The 17034-nt window shown below is 42.4% G+C and overlaps 1 long non-coding RNA gene and 1 pseudogene across 2 annotated transcripts in view; both read right to left on the bottom strand.

The window, feature by feature from the left end:
• The window catches only part of LOC109447154 (uncharacterized), a 240793-nt gene that overhangs the window by 76549 nt on the left and 147210 nt on the right, over window positions 1–17034 (bottom strand). For both annotated transcript variants that reach the window (XR_016019289.1, XR_016019290.1), the window contains one exon: window positions 14323–14480. This is a non-coding gene — a long non-coding RNA (uncharacterized LOC109447154). The remainder of the gene's footprint in view (window positions 1–14322; window positions 14481–17034) is intronic.
• LOC148754963 (high mobility group protein B1 pseudogene) lies at window positions 6545–8275 on the bottom strand (annotated as a pseudogene).

Raw genomic sequence — 17034 nt, 5'->3', positions numbered from 1 at the left:
GAGAACTGAGCAAGGAACAGGCAATGTCTTAGTCAGTTATTGGAACATTGGCTGCTGAGCTGAGGTAAGTGGGAAGAGGCAGTGCTAGTGTGGTTCAGACCTTCTCCCTGGACTCACGTCTCTCACCTGTAAAATGGGACACTTGGGCTGGATTGGCATTTTCCAAAGTGTGGTATGTTGGTAAATGAGATGATTGTATGTAGTTAGCAGATGAGTATATTGCTGTTAATGATTATACATATACATATATATATATATATATATATATATATATATATATATATATATATATAAATAATGGTTAATTTCTATTTATGATAGGTTTTGTGAATAGTAAGGAATATGATCCCTTAAAGATATATATTTAAGTTTACAACATGAGCCTTTTGAAGGAAAAAAAACAAAATAAATAATACAAGAAGTATGAAGATGCAAAAAAAAAAAAAAATTGAAAGTGACATGGAAAAGATTGCCTATTGGAAAGCAATGGACCAAATGGCCACTAAGGGTCAGGCAAGCTCTCCGACATTCTAGCATGTTCGGCTCTCCATGACTATTCCCTTATCTATAAAATGCAGGAGTTTGAGTAAATGCCCTTTTCAGTAATTCTGTTCTTTGATTAGAGGTATAACTCTATCATGCAGATATCCCAGTGTCCTTAACGTGTGGTTCTAGCCTTTAAAAACCCCTGACACTATATGAAAATAGGAGAGTCAATAATTAAGTAGTAGTTTATTGCATGCATTTGTAATTTTCCCACTGCCCCTCATTTAAGGGAAAGATTCAGCTATCAACCAAATTGAGTGGTAGGTGAAAGACTACTGGAAAAAGGAATTCAGACAATCGAATGGTGTATTGGTCCCACCACTGTTTAATGAACAGTCCCTTGATCTCTTGTCCTTTGGTCTCTGTGTCTTTGTCCCTAGGGAGAGTGGTTTTTGGAGTACTTCTAGGACAGTGAGGAAAATCACATGGAACAGAGGTTTCAACAAAATACAGAAAAGTGCTATCCAAATGGGAGAAGTCTGTATAGACTAGATTGAAAACTCCTTGAAGGAAGGGCTTCTCTTCTGTCCAAGTATATAATCTCAAGAATGCCTCCTATCTTGCCTACACATTTAAAACAGCTTTTACATTAATCCCTATGTCAGGTTTACAAAATTCTTCTCCATGTTAGCAATGTGTTGCTTGGCTAATTTGTATTATCTTAAGGAGAAAACTATAGTGTGTCTAAACCGAAGCATTCTCTTGCACTTGAATGCTTGCAATTACCCTTCCCCTTTCCCACACTTGACATTTAAAGTGGTATCGCACAGTCTCCTGAAGAGTTAGCTGTGGAGGCACTGTTTGACCTCTAGGGCTTCTCACCATCTGTGAATACTTGCCAGTTAAGAGTAAACACTCTGCATAAATTTCACAATTGGCGACCGGTAATAGCAGAGACCTCTGGTTCCTCATTCCTTCCTGCCCTCTTTCTTAAAATGCCATCTGCAATTATCCCTTCGATCACTGTGGGGCTGCTATCATCCCTCATCCATATGCCACTGCAAACAGCCACCAAAGATGTACTCAGTGACCAGGCTGCCAGACCTCCAGGCACTTCCCTTCTCAAGCCGTGAGGTCAAGCCATCCACTTCCTGAGCTGTGGCACCTGCCTCTAAATCATTCTTTCTCCTTTGCCTGCTGCAGGGCCCTGTCTGTGCCCTTCACCCTTTTCAGCCTGCTGAAACAGTTGGGAAGAAAACTCGTCCAGTTATCTGGGGGTTCAATTCTGGTGCCATTCTAACCTGTCTAAATGTCACCGCGATCTTCCTTCCTTTGCAACTTCTTATTGGCACTATGCTGATTCTTGCCTAGGAAGTGTGGCCCACTCCCTCCCTTGCACTGTCAGCATTGCATTTTCCTTATTTTTGATGTTATTTCTCCTCCTTTGCTCTTTTCCTTCCCTTCTCATCCGTGAACTCTGTTAGCTGCTTCTGCATGTGACAATGTCTGTTGCACCCCCAAAGCAAGTGCCTTTCCGTCTTCTGATGTATTGAAAAGAACGCAAGCTTGGGAATCAGACAGATTTGTGTCCTGATGCTAATTTTTACCAGATCTGTCTCGTTTGCCTCAGCTAGAAGATGAGGACACTCATACCTATTTCTCAGATGCTCTGGCAGTTTAATTAGTTGAGGTGAAGCTCTCACTGTCCTTTCTCTCCTTGGACATTTTCATCATTTTACTCCTCCTTTCACCTAATATGTATGGAGAAGTGACTCAGTTGTTAGCACACTGCAAGACACGCGAGGTTGCAGACATAAATATCAAAGACACGCTCCCAGATTCAATTTGGGGAGGGATGTGTGTCAACAAATAACACACACACACACACACACACACACACATAATGTATGCAACATGGGAGGGGGTTGTTCTGCCGAGAAGCAGTCAGGGAAGGCTTTATGGAGGAGATGCTCTTTGAGCTGGAAACGTTAGAAGAACAGCTCTGCTGGTGGACTCGGTGAAGGATGAGGAAGGGGGATTCTCAGACAAAGGAGCAGCATGAATGTGAAGGGTGAGTCTGGGAAACCGTGGGTAGAAGAGCATGGCTATAGCAGAGTGGTGGAAAAAGACAATGTAGTAAAAACAGTGAATTGTGTGGATGCCAATAGTTAACTGGCATCAGTTGACCCTAGCAAAGTCATTTATCAAGACTGTTTCAGTTGGCTCATCCTTCTGTTGAAGATAATATATTTAATGACTTAATACAAGCAAAGTGCAAGGCATTTAACAATCCCTCAAAATACTGTGTGTGTGTGTGTGTGTGTGTGTGTGCGCGCGTGTACATGCACAGTTTTGAGGCCCGAGTTCTTAGCCTCATGTTGCTATGAACTTGCTGTGTGATGCTGGGGAAGTTATAACTCAAGCTTGAAGTTATGTGACTTGTTAATTGTTTTGCTTTGACAACTTTCCGGGAATTGAGGTGACCCCACCCACCGTTTCAAGAAACAGGGAGACATTATGGAATGTTACAACACCAGGGATGGAGAATCATCATAAGGGCATGTGTCACTGTCTGCAAAATTCTTGTCAGTTGCATAACAGGGTTATGCAATTTCTCCTTCTCCTGTTGTTATGCCAAAGGGTCCAAAATTCATGACAGGGCAGTTTTACTTCCCTGGAGAAGACACTCCAGTTAAATAGAACGCATCACCTAGAAATGAGCAGCTACTGAGACAGCTAACAGAGGGCATTCGTTGAATGCCAAGTTTTATACCAGATGCCAAAAAGGTACAAAGAGAAGAGATGACTGCCACCTGCCCTCATGAAGATGCCAGTTGAGCAGCAGAGAGAGAACGTGAAGCACCAGGAAAGCAAGTCTCGCCAAGCGCTCTCTGACGGGGTGCAGTAGTTCGGCATACTCAGGCCTGTGCTGCCTCCTGTCGCTCAGCCAGCCTCCTGGTGTCCTCAGTGTCACAGGATCAGTAAGTGGATGGCCTGGAGTTAAGCCAGATCTGCCTGTTTCCACACTGCATGCTGCTGACTGTGTATAAATAAGACCCACTGGACTGTAGGTGGTAGTCGCAATAGTGAAATGCTATGAAAACTACTACTACTGGCAATAATAGAAAAGGGCACAGAGGGGGGAACAGGAGCAGAGAAATAAAGGAGGGATTAACTGAAGTGGTTCTATGTGAATCTGTTTTATATTTGGAGTTTCTTGTTAAGGGTTTAGCTGTTACGGTCTTTTTTTTTTTTTTTTTTTGCATATATGTGTTGTCATTTTAGAAGCTTTTGCTCAACATTCTATCCAACGTAAGAATTCCTTCCATTACAATAAAACAATAAGAATAAAACCCACTCTAAATCGTCAGTAACCACAAGATGGCCACGGGGTTTTGAAAATTAATTTGGGGAACATAATCAATAATGTAAAGATTTTGTAGGGTATCCAATGGACGTGTGTCCCATTTGGGAGACCACCTCAGGGATGATGTAGATGCCTGATCTCTGCACGGTACACCTGAAGCTGAACAATACTGAGTGCCAACTATAATTTTATAAATAAATAAATAAATAAATATATATATATATATATATATATATATATATATATATATATATATATATGGTTACAGGAAGTGGAGTACAGCGTACAGCATTAGGAACAGAGACAGTGGAGATGTAATGGCTGTGTGTGATGTCAGAGGGATAGTGGATGGGGGAGGGGGTTCACACAGTGTGAGGGATATAAATGATAAATGTCTAAGTTTTGCTTTGTCTTGTGCACCTGAAACTAATAAAATTATATTAAAAAAACCCTACTCTAATGCGAAAAACAATTTATTTCTACTAAACAAAGCAGTCTTTGAACAGTTACCAGGTGTCAGGTGCTGTGCTGAAAGTTTTACATGTGTCACCCCATCTAACGTTCCCAACAACCCTGGGAGGTGGGTGTCCTTCTCATCACCACTGAGTAGAGGAGGAAAGTGAGGCTCACAGAGGTTGAACTAATTCTAACAAATCACTGAACTAGTACATTTCAGCTAGTAAGATGGAAGCCTGGAACCCCTGTGTGCCTGATTCCAAAGGCTGGGCTCCCAAACTGTGTCCTCAAATATATTTTACACATAATTGCTCAGAAATGCTCAAAACTCCAGTGATAGGGCTGATTACTCTCCCAAGTGTTTCATTTCATTATTTGACAGCTCTGTTGACAGATCTATAGATAGAAATATTTAAATGGAACCCAAATCAACCTCCCTATGGGAGTTGGTCCATCATTTTCATGGATGATAGGGAAGAATCATTGAGAGTCGTTGCTTTACAGGTTTTTGGATGGGAAATAAAGGCTTGTCCAGAAGGGCAGTTCGAGCCAGACCCTACCCTTCCCTCATGAGGAGATCTTGGCCAGCCTGGAGCCAAGAGTCTTTGTCTGGGATAGGGATGCCATTCTGGGAGAAGCCTCCTGCAGAGGCTTTTTCTTTTTCTAGCTTGGCCGTTAGACCCTCTCCAAGGCACCGATTGAACTCCCTGGGAGGTAGGAAATGGTAAATGAATACACACCGAGGTTCCCTCCTTGGTGACCGCCACGAGTAGTACAGTTCACCTGTATTGTTCATATGCAGTAATGTTTCTCACCATTGCACTGGGGTGTAATGCAATGTGTTTACATGAAATGGGGTAATGCCTGTAAGACACTCAGCGTAGTGCCTGGCACGTGTTTCCTTCACAGTCTGACATGTGGTCAGCTTCAGGAACTAGCTGCTGAGCAAATGTTGAATGGGCCATCAGGAAGCAGGAGAATGTTGCTCTTACAGGCCTGGAAACTGGAGGAGGCCACTGAGAATCCCCATCTGCTAGCCTTTCTGGCTCCCACCCAGCAGCCTGGATGGCAGAACAGACAGAATTCCAGAAGGCTGTGCCCACTCATTTAAAAACCTTGGCTGAGCTCACACTACGTACTCACCAGGCCCGGAAGGGGGGTGGTGTAAAACCCTTAACAAAGCATGACCTCCAGTCTCAGGAGGGCCAAGGTCTAGCAGAGTGGACGGGGGAGGACAGTGTGTTGGGGACCTTCCTGAAAGTGCTGTGGGTGTCACGTAAACACATTGCATTAGACCCCAGTGTGTTGGTGAGAAACTGTAGGGCTTACAGTTGTGGAGAGCTTCCTCCACACCCGACACTCTTCAAAGTGCTGGATGTGAATTTGCTCACTCCTCACTCACACCCCACTGTACCGATAGGAAACGAAAGCAGAGCAGCTAACCACTTATCCTAGATCATTATACACCCAGAGGTCACAGAAGTGTAATTTAAACTAGTCTGGAGCTGGACTCTAGCTTTTGCCATGCCTTTACCTACCAGCAGGAGATAGGGTATTATATAATACAACTTGGAAAACATTTTCTGAGTGCCTGCATGGCTCTATTCTAGCTAGGGGTGAAAACAATAAAAAACAAACAAACTACTATTCTTAATCTCTCAGAGTTAATCACTTAGTGGAGAGAGAAACGCATGTGTGACCTTGTAGTTACATTGTAGTATGAAACACAGGAGGGTAAAGATTAGAGGTTAAGAGCATGGGATTTGGCAACAGATGGATGTAAATGCTAGATCTATTACATATAAGCTGTGTGGCCTGGGGCAGGTTCCTTAACTCCTCTGTTCCTAAGTTTTATCATCTTGTCTGGCAAAATGAACATCATGTAGACACTTGTCTCAGAGAATTAGAACAGGATAAAATAAATGGATATTATGAAGAGAAGGTATTCGGCACACCGTCACATAGTAAGCCCTCCTTAAGTGAGACCTATTATAACTATTTTCAATAATAAATGTACGAATGAGACAATGAAGAGAAAATCCTGGAAAGGCAGCAGGGGCCTATATCCAGAAAGACCTTTGAAATATCTTAAGATAAAGGGAAATGGTGAAGCTCTATGCTACAGGAAGATCAGAAATGAGGTGTTTTTTTGTTGTTATTTTTTTTTTAAATAAAAATAATTGTATTTACTTAGAAGCATTCAGAATGTCAACAAAACAGCTGCAGTTCTTTTTGCAATTACCGAGTGATATTCAGTTAACAGAACAACAATTATTTTGTAGAAGCTGCATCAGAGACAACTGAAGATGAAACAAACTACCATCCCCATATATAACTAATTCGTGCTGTGAACCAGCAAGAACGGGCTTTAAATTTCCAGCCAATTTACAAACCCCCCATCCTGTATCAGGCAAGGTTAGTGGCCACTGAAATCACCACCAGGACAGGGCTACCTAAAGGCACATTTTGTAGTGTGTTAACTATAGAAAAAAATACACTGGACAGTTTAAACACAAATCTTACACAGCCTTACATTTCAAGCTTTTTCTTTAAATGGAGTGAGTTCTATACAGGGGGTTAAATGCTTTATAGACAAGCAAAAAAACTGCACTAGAACCAACTTATTCATCATCATCATCTTCTTCATCTTCCTCCTCTTCCTTCTTTTTCTTGCTCTTTTCAGCCTTGACAATTCCCCTTTTTTGCTGCATCAGGCTTCCCTCTAGCTCCGTATGCAGCACTATCGTTTTCGTAGTTTTCCTTCAGCTCAGCAGCCTTCTTCTCTCATAAGGCTGCGTGTCATCTGCAGCAGTGTTATCCTCATCTCTCCCAGCTCCTTTGCAACATCACCAATGGATAGGCCGGGATGTCCTTCCTTGATTTGGGGCAATACTTAGAACAAAACAAGAAAAAGGCTGAAGGAGGCCTCTTGGGTGCATTGGAATCCTTGAACTTCTTTTTCATTTCCCCTTTAGGAGGGACATAAGTTTTCATTTCTCTTTTATAACGGGCCTTCTCCGCCTTTGCCATGTCTTCAGATTTTCCTGTCTTTAGCAGACATGGTCTTCCCCTTCTCCAAGCACTTCTGAGGAACGTCTGAGAAGTTGACTGAATCAGCTGGGTGCTTCTTCTTGTGCTCCGCACGGCAGGTTAGCACAAAGAATGTGTATGATGACATTCCGCCTCTCGGCCTCTTCGGGTCTCCTTTGCCCATATTTAATTATTTGTCCTCAGCGAGCACAGAATCACCCGACTCGCACTTGCTCTGGCTCTGTCTGTATGGAGCTCAGTGTACTGCCATGGCTGTGAGAGTGGGAGCCAGACACAGCTGACAAACAAGCTTTAACTCTTGTCACTCAGAGGATGGATGGAAGAGAGAATGAATGGAGCCTAAGACCAGAAAGTAGAACACGGAGGCTGCATCCTCAATTGCTTTGATGGACGTCGAAGAGATCCCTGACCTTGTTTCGGGGGGAACTCAAAGATCAGGAGAACTTAGAAACCTTTGCCCCTTTGAGTTCCGTCCCATAAGTCATGAACACAATCTGTTCTTTTTGAGAGAAGGTATCAAACAATGATGTTTCTTGTGGTCTGACCCAACCAGTGGGCTCCTCATTCATCTCCATAACACACGTCCTAGATATATAGAGAACCGTGGTGACAACAGGCAGAAGGTAATTTAATCTGAGCAAAGGCCCCAAGTGGAAGAGACAGGAGCCCTTTCTGCATGTAAATGCCTGAAACGCAAGGCTTTGTTTTTTATTCCTTTTTATCCCCTAGCAAAGGCTCAATTTCATCATGTTTCCAGTAGCATTTGGTCAAACACCAGAGGGAAAAGAGACGCAATCTAGGCCATTGCTAATGAAAGGGGAAAAAAAAAGTCTTTCTTGAAATGGAAAAAAAAAAAAGAAAAAAACAAAAACAAAACAAACAGGATTCTTTGTCTCTTAGAGGGTTCGAAAGAGGAGAGTGGGATTATCTGTAATTCCCATGCCATCATTCACTTCCTAGGAGCTGACAAGTCATTCTCTCCTTGTTCCTTTAAACTCCCCACCCTAGAATATATTAGCCAGAGGACAGAGGGACAGACCTGCTTAGATTGTAATAGGTACTGATAGGCTCTCCTGTGTATATATCTGTTTTTCTGTTGGTTGGTTTGCTTGTTTTTTTTTTAACCTCTTTTTAAAATATTTTTTATTAATCTACATATTCTTTTTGCTTCCTCTGCAGATGACTGTTCTGCCTCCTTTTCCTTTGTTTGTTTGGGGTTTAATCAAAGCTCTTGAGACTTCAAGATAGGCTAACCTGGGTGGGGATCCTGATTTTTATCATTTCTTGCATGGGTGGCCTGAAACAGTCATAGAACCTTCCTTGTGTTCAATTTGTTCCCATGTAAAGTGAGGCTAAGGACACTTATTTTCTCAGATTAGGGTGGGGTGGAGTTCGATAAATAGAGAAATGAAGTGAGGGCAGAGAGTAGCATCTCTAGAAATGCTAGATCCCACTCAATGGCCCCCACTGCCCTCTCCTGGTTTTAAAATGCTCCCATGAGCCTGTGCCATGGGCTTCTCCCTGTACGCAAAGCCCACGCAGGAGAGATTTCTTGTCTCTCGATCCTTTGATCCATCCACCACACCACATCATGAGTGACATGTCTAAAACTCATTTCTGATCTCGTCCCTTCCTAGAATAAGGAGCTTCACCACTTCCAAATACCCAATTTTCAGCTCCTCAAAACACTTCTATCTTTCAAGGTCCAGCTAAGGACCCGTTTCTTCTAGGAAGCCTTCTCCGACCAGAGCAGCTCTCATTGTCGATATTGAACTCCATAGTATCTCTGGCCTGTAAGGTGCCCCAGGATATTTCCCAAGCGCTCCCAAGAAGCCAGGCGATGTGCTGCCCTGAACTCTACAGGGACTCTGCTTGACCCTGAGAGATAAAACTAAGGTGACAGGTGGATGTGATGGAGGGACAGACAGACGTGGATTCAGCACAAGCCAGCATTTCCATGCGAACCAGATCTGACCAATGTTAGAACAAGTTTCCCTGCAAACAGTGACTCCCCAAACAGTGCTCAGCCTTGATTGTCTGTGGCCCCACATGCTGGTGCAGGGGTTGGTGCAAGAAAAACATCCAGGGGTGGGGCCGAGCCTGCGGCTGGAAAGGAGATAAACTTAGCTTTGTTTTGGTTTACAGATCCAGAGCTGAGATGCAGTTCAAGGGTCTGTATGATCACCAAAATCTCCTGAGGAGAGGTGCTTTGGAAAAGAGATGCATGGGCCCTGATCCTTAAGGATTTAGTGACACTTTTATGAGTTAAGGACAGGAAGTTTATATATATATATATATATATATATATATATATATATTTATTTTTTTATTTTAAAGCTTTCTGGGTGATTCTGAGATCGAGCAGATTTGAGAAGCACTGACAGAGCGCATCCCATCCACCTTATTCCCCATGTTTCAACCTGTCTCCATCAGGATCGGTAGGTCATGCACTAGTCACTGCACAAGAGCAGCATAAGTTTGGAAGGAAGGAAACTGAGACCTTCGTAATTCATATTCAGTCTTCTGCTCTAAGAGGAGTTTAAGCATCTCCTATATGTTGTGATCATATTATAGTCCAGCATTTGAAGGATTAATTTCAACTATTACCCTGGACTAAACAGAGAGGGGAGCGCTGTTTGCACTAACTCTTACCATCTCTATTCTCACTTGCATACGCGCGTACATGGTACCGGTTTTCCAGTCTCCATTTCTGGCTCAGTATAGGCCTGGAAGCTAGCATTTTCTGAGTGATCTGTGTGTCCCAGGCATTGTGTCATTTATTTGACCTATATTGCTTCACAGAGTCCTACTGTCTTCCTGGGAGGAACACTGTTATTATCCTCATTTTATAGATGAAATTGCAACAGAGAAGTTAATTAACTGGCCCAAGATCCCAAGGCTAGTAAGTGGCAAAACCAGAATTTAAATCCCGAGGCATTTATTCTGGAAGCTACTCTCTGAAATATCACTACTGCACTTCACAATTTTCACATATGTGCCCAAATATCTGTTGTCCAATTCCAATTTTAAACATGTAGCTTCACACTTAGCCACTTCCCCAAGGCCATGCTTTTCCCTAAGACAGTTGACATCATCTTCCACATAAATCTGTTGCACTGTTCAAGAAAATCATCTTGTTTCTACAAATATATGTGTGTGTGTCTTTTTGGGGGAAAGGAAAGTCATTAAAAAAAGCATTGTTTTTTTTTGTTTGTTTGTTTGTTTGTTTGTTTTGTTTTGTTTTTTCTATTATACAACCGAGATCATACATCTTCCCATAGAGACAGGGAATACTCATCTATGTACTAGTGAATGTTTAACAACCAGCTCTCCAGGGACCGGGAGGGAAGTAGGGAAGGCTTGATACTGTTTGCTGATTTCGATGGTATGAATATTTCTACCAAGGTCGATTTCAAGATCCCAGCCCAATGTCACTAAACATCCAACTGGGAAGAGATACTTCAGATTAGCTCTTTGTAGCCAAAATGTCAGAAATTACAGCATTTTATTCCCCTCTACATTTTAAAAGACTTTTTCTTGCTCATACGTAAATCACATCAATTTTCTGGGTCCAATATCTGGCTAAGTAAAATCATGGAAACCAACATTTACAGAGTGACCTCTGTGTTTCAGGGACTATGCAAATGACTTGCTATAATTTAACATTTCCGTTGGTTGTATTTTAACAGAAAAGGGTACGGTAAACAAGATTTCCAAACTTATGCTGCTCTTGTGCAGTGACTAGTGCATGACCTACCGATCCTGATGGAGACAGGTTGAAACATGGGGAAAGGAGTCTCTGTGGACACAGGCACACTTCAGTTCCAGTCCTGGCTCTAGCACTACAAGAGGCGTGACCCTTAGTCAAGACACAGTTTCTACTGAATCTGGAATACATGGTAAATGTGCTGACAACGTAGGGCTGTTAGGAGAATTAAATAATAGGCCATATGTAAAATACTGGGCACATTACAGATGATCAATAATTGTTAGCTCCCGACCCTTGCTCCTTTCATAAATCATTTATGTTTTTTCAAACCAGGTTGCCTTCTTTCTTATGCTCAGATTATCCCCACTTCTTCTTCACTCAGAGACCACACGCTTTGTTTCCTGCTTGTATTATATGTCCCCTACTCGCAGTTGTGATTTCTCTGTGTCTGTGGGGTTCTATTTTCAAACTTCAAGTCTTCCTGTCTAAGCCTCTTAGCTTTTCACTGTTGTGTTACTAGTTTCTCAGGCTGTGACTTCCTCAGTCATGCATTTCTCCTTCCACTGGGATATGTGCTCTATCACCACTGCGACTGTTAGTCTCAACTCTGCTTTTTCCTCCATTAATTCCTCACAATACCCCCTCCCCGTTTCTCCTCTGTGGATTTCAGACAAAGCCATTTTTACTGATGTGTGTTCTGTTTGCTTCTCTACACAAGAGCGGCCTTCACTGTCCTATTTCTTTCATCTTAAACATCCCTCGCTCCTGCCTACCCTTTCCCCAACTTCCAGCTGCTTCCACTGCTGCAACCTGAAGTTTATTGTTTTTATTTTCCCCATTTTTACCCCGAAGGACCTCCGAATCTTTCTTATATCAGCCTATTATTTTCTTTCCCTTTCATTTCCCTCTGAAATTCTTCTGGCTGGGTATACGGTATTTTCCCTTTCATGATGCAAAGGACCCAGGGGCAATTTACACTGATATATCTGTTTTGCTCTATAAGGGTGATGCTCATTTTAGGGGTTGAATGGCTGGGTTCTTGTCACTAACGTGTGGCAGGGGGAAGGGAAATGCTGCTGTCTCTATATTGAAATCTCTTATATAAATCCATGCACAGAATGACGTTTTAGGTACTGGAAAGACCAGGGACCCGGACCTAGTATCAGATTCAACTTCGCACAGCCACGTGATCCTCCCGAGTAAAGGAATTCACTTCCCTATGCCTCACTCTCCCCATCAATAAAATGGGGCAATGCCACAGTCCAAGAATGGAGCTCCGGAGTTCGATGGATCAATGACAATTACTGACTCCTCTTACTAGCTATGCCATCTAAGGTCACCCACTTCCTCACAATGGCAAGCATGTCTTCATCTCTGAAACAGGGAAATCTCAGAATTGAAGGGATGATTCAATAAGATCATGTGTGCAAAATCCTTAACCCGTTGCCTGTGCCGTCAGACACATTCAGTACTAGGATCTAACATCATTGGGATACTTCTACCTTTGTCAGAGGTAACACGGCATCTCCTGCATATCTGACTTTGCTCTTACTGTTCCCATGACCTGGACGGCCTTCTGCGTCTTTTGCAAAGCCTTCTCCGACCGTCCTATTGCTCGAAACAGAACTGGTCATTCCCCACTGTCTCTCCTCAGAAGCTGCTGTCTATGCTGTTTGTAGGTCTAACCATCTTATTTTGTAGCTGTCAGTTTACTTACAGGTATGCTACTTACACATCGCTCCAGACTGTGAGCTTCTAGAGAACTGGATTATGTCTCTTTTTCTTGGTTTCTTAGTACCAAATACAATGCCTAATAAAGGGTAGGAGCTCTCCACATAAATTACTAATAGCTGGAAGAATGGATGAAGATAGATGGTAGGTGTTCACTAGAAGTTTGTGATGAATGAATGAGTCAAGACAAAACCTAGTTTCTATACTTAGGTCATAAGGCAGCCATATATGCACGGGCCATCCAGGCTTTACCTCCAACGTGTAGGACTGGGTCAGGCTGGGCCCGGCAGGCTGACTGATTGCTGCTGAGGTCCTGAGGTGCTGATTTGGGCCTTTCACATTCCTGTAGGCCAGACCCAGGGTTTGTCCCCAAGGGTGCAATAGGTTGGAGCATGGGTATAGGATTAAATAGCCCCAGACTAGAAGATAAGAGCAATTCAGGGCAGGAAGACAAGCAACTCATTAGAGTAATCTGGTTGATTTGGCTCTGTCAAGTCGTAACTCCCAGACAATGTGGAGTTTTGACACCTCATCATCTTTCATTTTATTTTCTTACACTTGCACTTATTTTCTCATACTTATGAAAATGCCAGAGAGAAAAAAAACTAAAATATAATGGGATGTTTTTTTTTTTTTTTTTTCTTTAAACAAAAGAAAACTAAAATTATAATGTCTTCCCTTCCCCCATTCTTTGCTGACACTTTTGTGAATCAAACCAACATCTTTCTGACAGTGACATATCAGGTGCTTACCAGGGGAGTTGTCGTATTTCTGGGAGCATGGTTTAATCTATGGAACAGAAGGGTTCAACTATTCATTTAATAAGCATTTACTGAACACAAAGTATTGATGTAGGTAGGCTCCCTGTGACGTATCAAGAATAATAAAAAGTAGTCTGTTTTGTTCTAGTAGGAAGACAGTCCTGAAAGAGAAGTCCAGGGCTTGAAATTCAAGTCTCTGATGAGTGCTTATTAGCTATGTGACCCAGGACAAGTCAGGGGACTCCCAGAGTCTCAGTTTCTGTATCTCAGAAATAGGCAAGACAAAGATTGTTTTCTCTCAAATCCCTTCTCATGGAGTCATTGCAAAGATCAAGTGAAATCATCTATTAAAGAGCTTTGAAAACCGAAAAGTGCTAAGAAATGACAAAGAATGGCATTAAGGGTTTGTTTTATGTCACACATCCCCCTCCCCTGCCCAGTGAATAACATAAACTTCATTCTGAGGAATTAGTATAAATCAAGTGTGAGATTCAAAAATAGCAACTGGCCCTATGAACCCTAAGACAATCCTCCAAGTTCTGACTCTGGTACAAATTAGCTATGCGAATACTGTCAATTCCTCTCCCTTGTCTGGACTTCAATTTCCTTATCTTGTGAAATGAGGGAGACAGGACCAGATAAGGAGCAAGGAGCTCTAAAGGAAGCTTCTACAACAGCTCAGACAGTGTTCTTCTGTTATTCCATGAAAATGACTATCCTATGCCAGAACTTGGTAGTGAATTGTTTATAACTCTACTCACCTGGGCAGGTAAGACAGCAGGACACAACTGAATTCTTTAGGCCTAGGAACATAGCGGTGGGTGGAAGACTCAAGACGCAGAGATGTCCCAGGTCCAATGCAGAGGAGGCCAACATGACTTCTGGGGCTCTGGGCAGCTTTGCCTTCACAGGTTCCTTCCTTCATTATAACATAAAATAAAAAGTATGTTGGCAGTGTGGAGGTTCCTAAAAAATTATGAATAGAATTACCATATGACCCAACAATCCCTCTCCTGGTATCTACCCAAAAAAATCTGAAAACATTTATACATAAAGACATGTGTGCTCCAATGTTCATTGCAGCTTTATTTATGGTGGCCAAGACATGGAAACAACCAAAATGTCCTTCGATAGATGAATGGATAAAGAAGTTGTGGCATATATACACAATGGAATACCATTCGGCGGTAAGAAAAGATGAAATAGGACCATTTGTGACAACATGGATGGATCTTGAGATTATAATGCTGAGCGAAATAAGTTAGACAGAACAAGCAGAGAACCATGTGATTTCACTGATATGTGGTATATAAACCAAAACCAACACAAGAACAAGGCAAACAAATGAAGGAACAGAAACTCATAGACACAGACAATGGTTTGGTGGTTGCCAGAGGGTAAGGGGGGTGGGGGGTGGGAGATGAAGGTAAGGGGGATCAAATATATGGTGATGGAAGGAGAACTGACTCTGGGTGATGAACACACAATGGGATTTATAGATGATGTATTACAGAATTGTACACCTGAAATCTATGTAACTTTACTAACAATTGTCACCCCAATAAACTTTAATTAAAAAAAAAAGTATGTCTTATGACTGTATTGGTATAACAATGAATATTATCCAAGATCAATTATAATTTTCTTATAACAGGAAAAATAAAATTTGTATAAAGTAGCCCTCTCAAGGTGTCACAGATCCTAGGTACTATTTCTACAGTGTCTAACGAATAAGCTATCTCTTCTAGGTTCTACTAAGAGTGGCCATGAGTCTTACTCAAAGGACATGTAGATGGCCAGCCAACTGAATCTTGCCTTCCTTCTCGAGTGGGATCTCTCGACATTGGCACTGCTGGGATTTGTACAGGATAATTCTTTGCTGAGTGGGTGTCCCATGCAGTGTAGAGTCTATCACCAAAGGCTAGTTGCATACCTACCTCAGTTGTGACAACCACAAATGACCTCAGACATTGCCAAGTGTCCCCTTGGAGGCAAACTCGTCCATGGTGGAGAAACGTTATTCTGGAATATTCCTTCTAGATGATGCTCTGCCTTATGCTACGAGCTCATGATCTTCTCAGGCAATGGCTTTCCATGTCACCCAGTAAAAGATAAAAGCCCTTACATGGACCTATAAGGTTCTCTCTGATCTTGCCTCCAGTACCTCCCTGACTTCGTTTCCTTCTGTTCCTGTCACTTGAGTGGCTCCAGCCTCAATGTCCCTCTTGCTGTGTTTTGGATCTGATCTGCCAGACACACGACTCCCATTTTAGGTCCTTTGGAATGTTTCTTCCTCTTGCTTCCCCCAGATAGCCCACTTGGTTAACTCCCTGGCCTTCTTCATATTTTTGTTTGAGTATTACCTTCTCAATGAGGCCTATCCTAGCCACCCCTTTAAAGATTACAACCCTATTCCCTGGCATTCCTCTCCCCTGGCCCTTCTCCGTCCCTGTCTCTCTCTGTCACTTTCTCTCTATATATATGTATATTTTTTTCCATAGCTCATTACCTTATAGCATACTATATGATTTATATTATTTAATTATGTTCGGTATTTATCATTTATTGTCTTTCTCTCCCTGCTAGAACATAAACTCCATGAGGATAAGAATCTTATTTTATCTGTTTGGTTCATCCCACAACTGCTACACAATGCTTGATAAATATTCATTGGATTGAATTGAAAAAAAAAAAAAAAAAAAGAATTTACTTGAAGGAGCTACTACCCCTCTCTGTCTTTGAACAGGCCTTCTAGGAATTTCTTCTTTCTTCTGACCCCAAATTTCATCTCTGTGTCTCCCTGGCTGGGTGACTGACTATTCCTTCCATGGTGGAGTTTTATGTGTCTCTTTCTGAAATGCTCCCACTTTCCTGGACCACCTTTCTGTTTGTTTATGCCTCTTTGGTTCCCCTTTTGTCCCTGGGCTGCTTGGAGTGGCAGAGGGGATACCTGCCTGCTCGGGTTTCAGAACAGCTGATTGTTCACTTCTTATAGCTGTTCTAGCATGAAAAGGAATGATTCAAAGGAGACTGGAAAAAGCAAGACCTTGCCGTTCCTTTGAGAACAATGAGTGAGAAAACATAGGGGTCCCTTTCAGTCTTCCTGTTGGGAATTATTTACCCCTGGAGCAGCTGAATAGAAGGGCCAAGCTATGGGGTTACTATGTCCTCCTTGGAAAGCTGGCCAAGAAGTCATTGCAACCAGGGCTGGCATGTGGGGACACAAGGAGCCCATGACTTACTGGAGACACAGTTCTTGCTGACCCAGTTTCAGCACAACATTGCCTGACACAGCATTGCAATCCACAACTTTAATAACTCGGTGACATGCAAAGCAGTTCTGATGCAAAGTGGAGCTGACAGAGCAGCGGAGGAAAGGATCTGCTTCTCACTGAGCTGCGTGGGGAATCCACTCAAGGTGACTGCAACCTTCGCAACCCAGCTGACAGTCCGAGCCTGCTCTTGCAAACAAA

Source organism: Rhinolophus sinicus, chromosome 16 (genome assembly GCF_057876585.1).
Source record: "Rhinolophus sinicus isolate RSI-liver-muscle chromosome 16, RSI-T2T, whole genome shotgun sequence".
NCBI lineage: Eukaryota > Metazoa > Chordata > Mammalia > Chiroptera > Rhinolophidae > Rhinolophus > Rhinolophus sinicus.
Note: the sequence above shows the minus strand (reverse complement) of the source record. Positions and strands in the feature narration are given on the sequence as shown.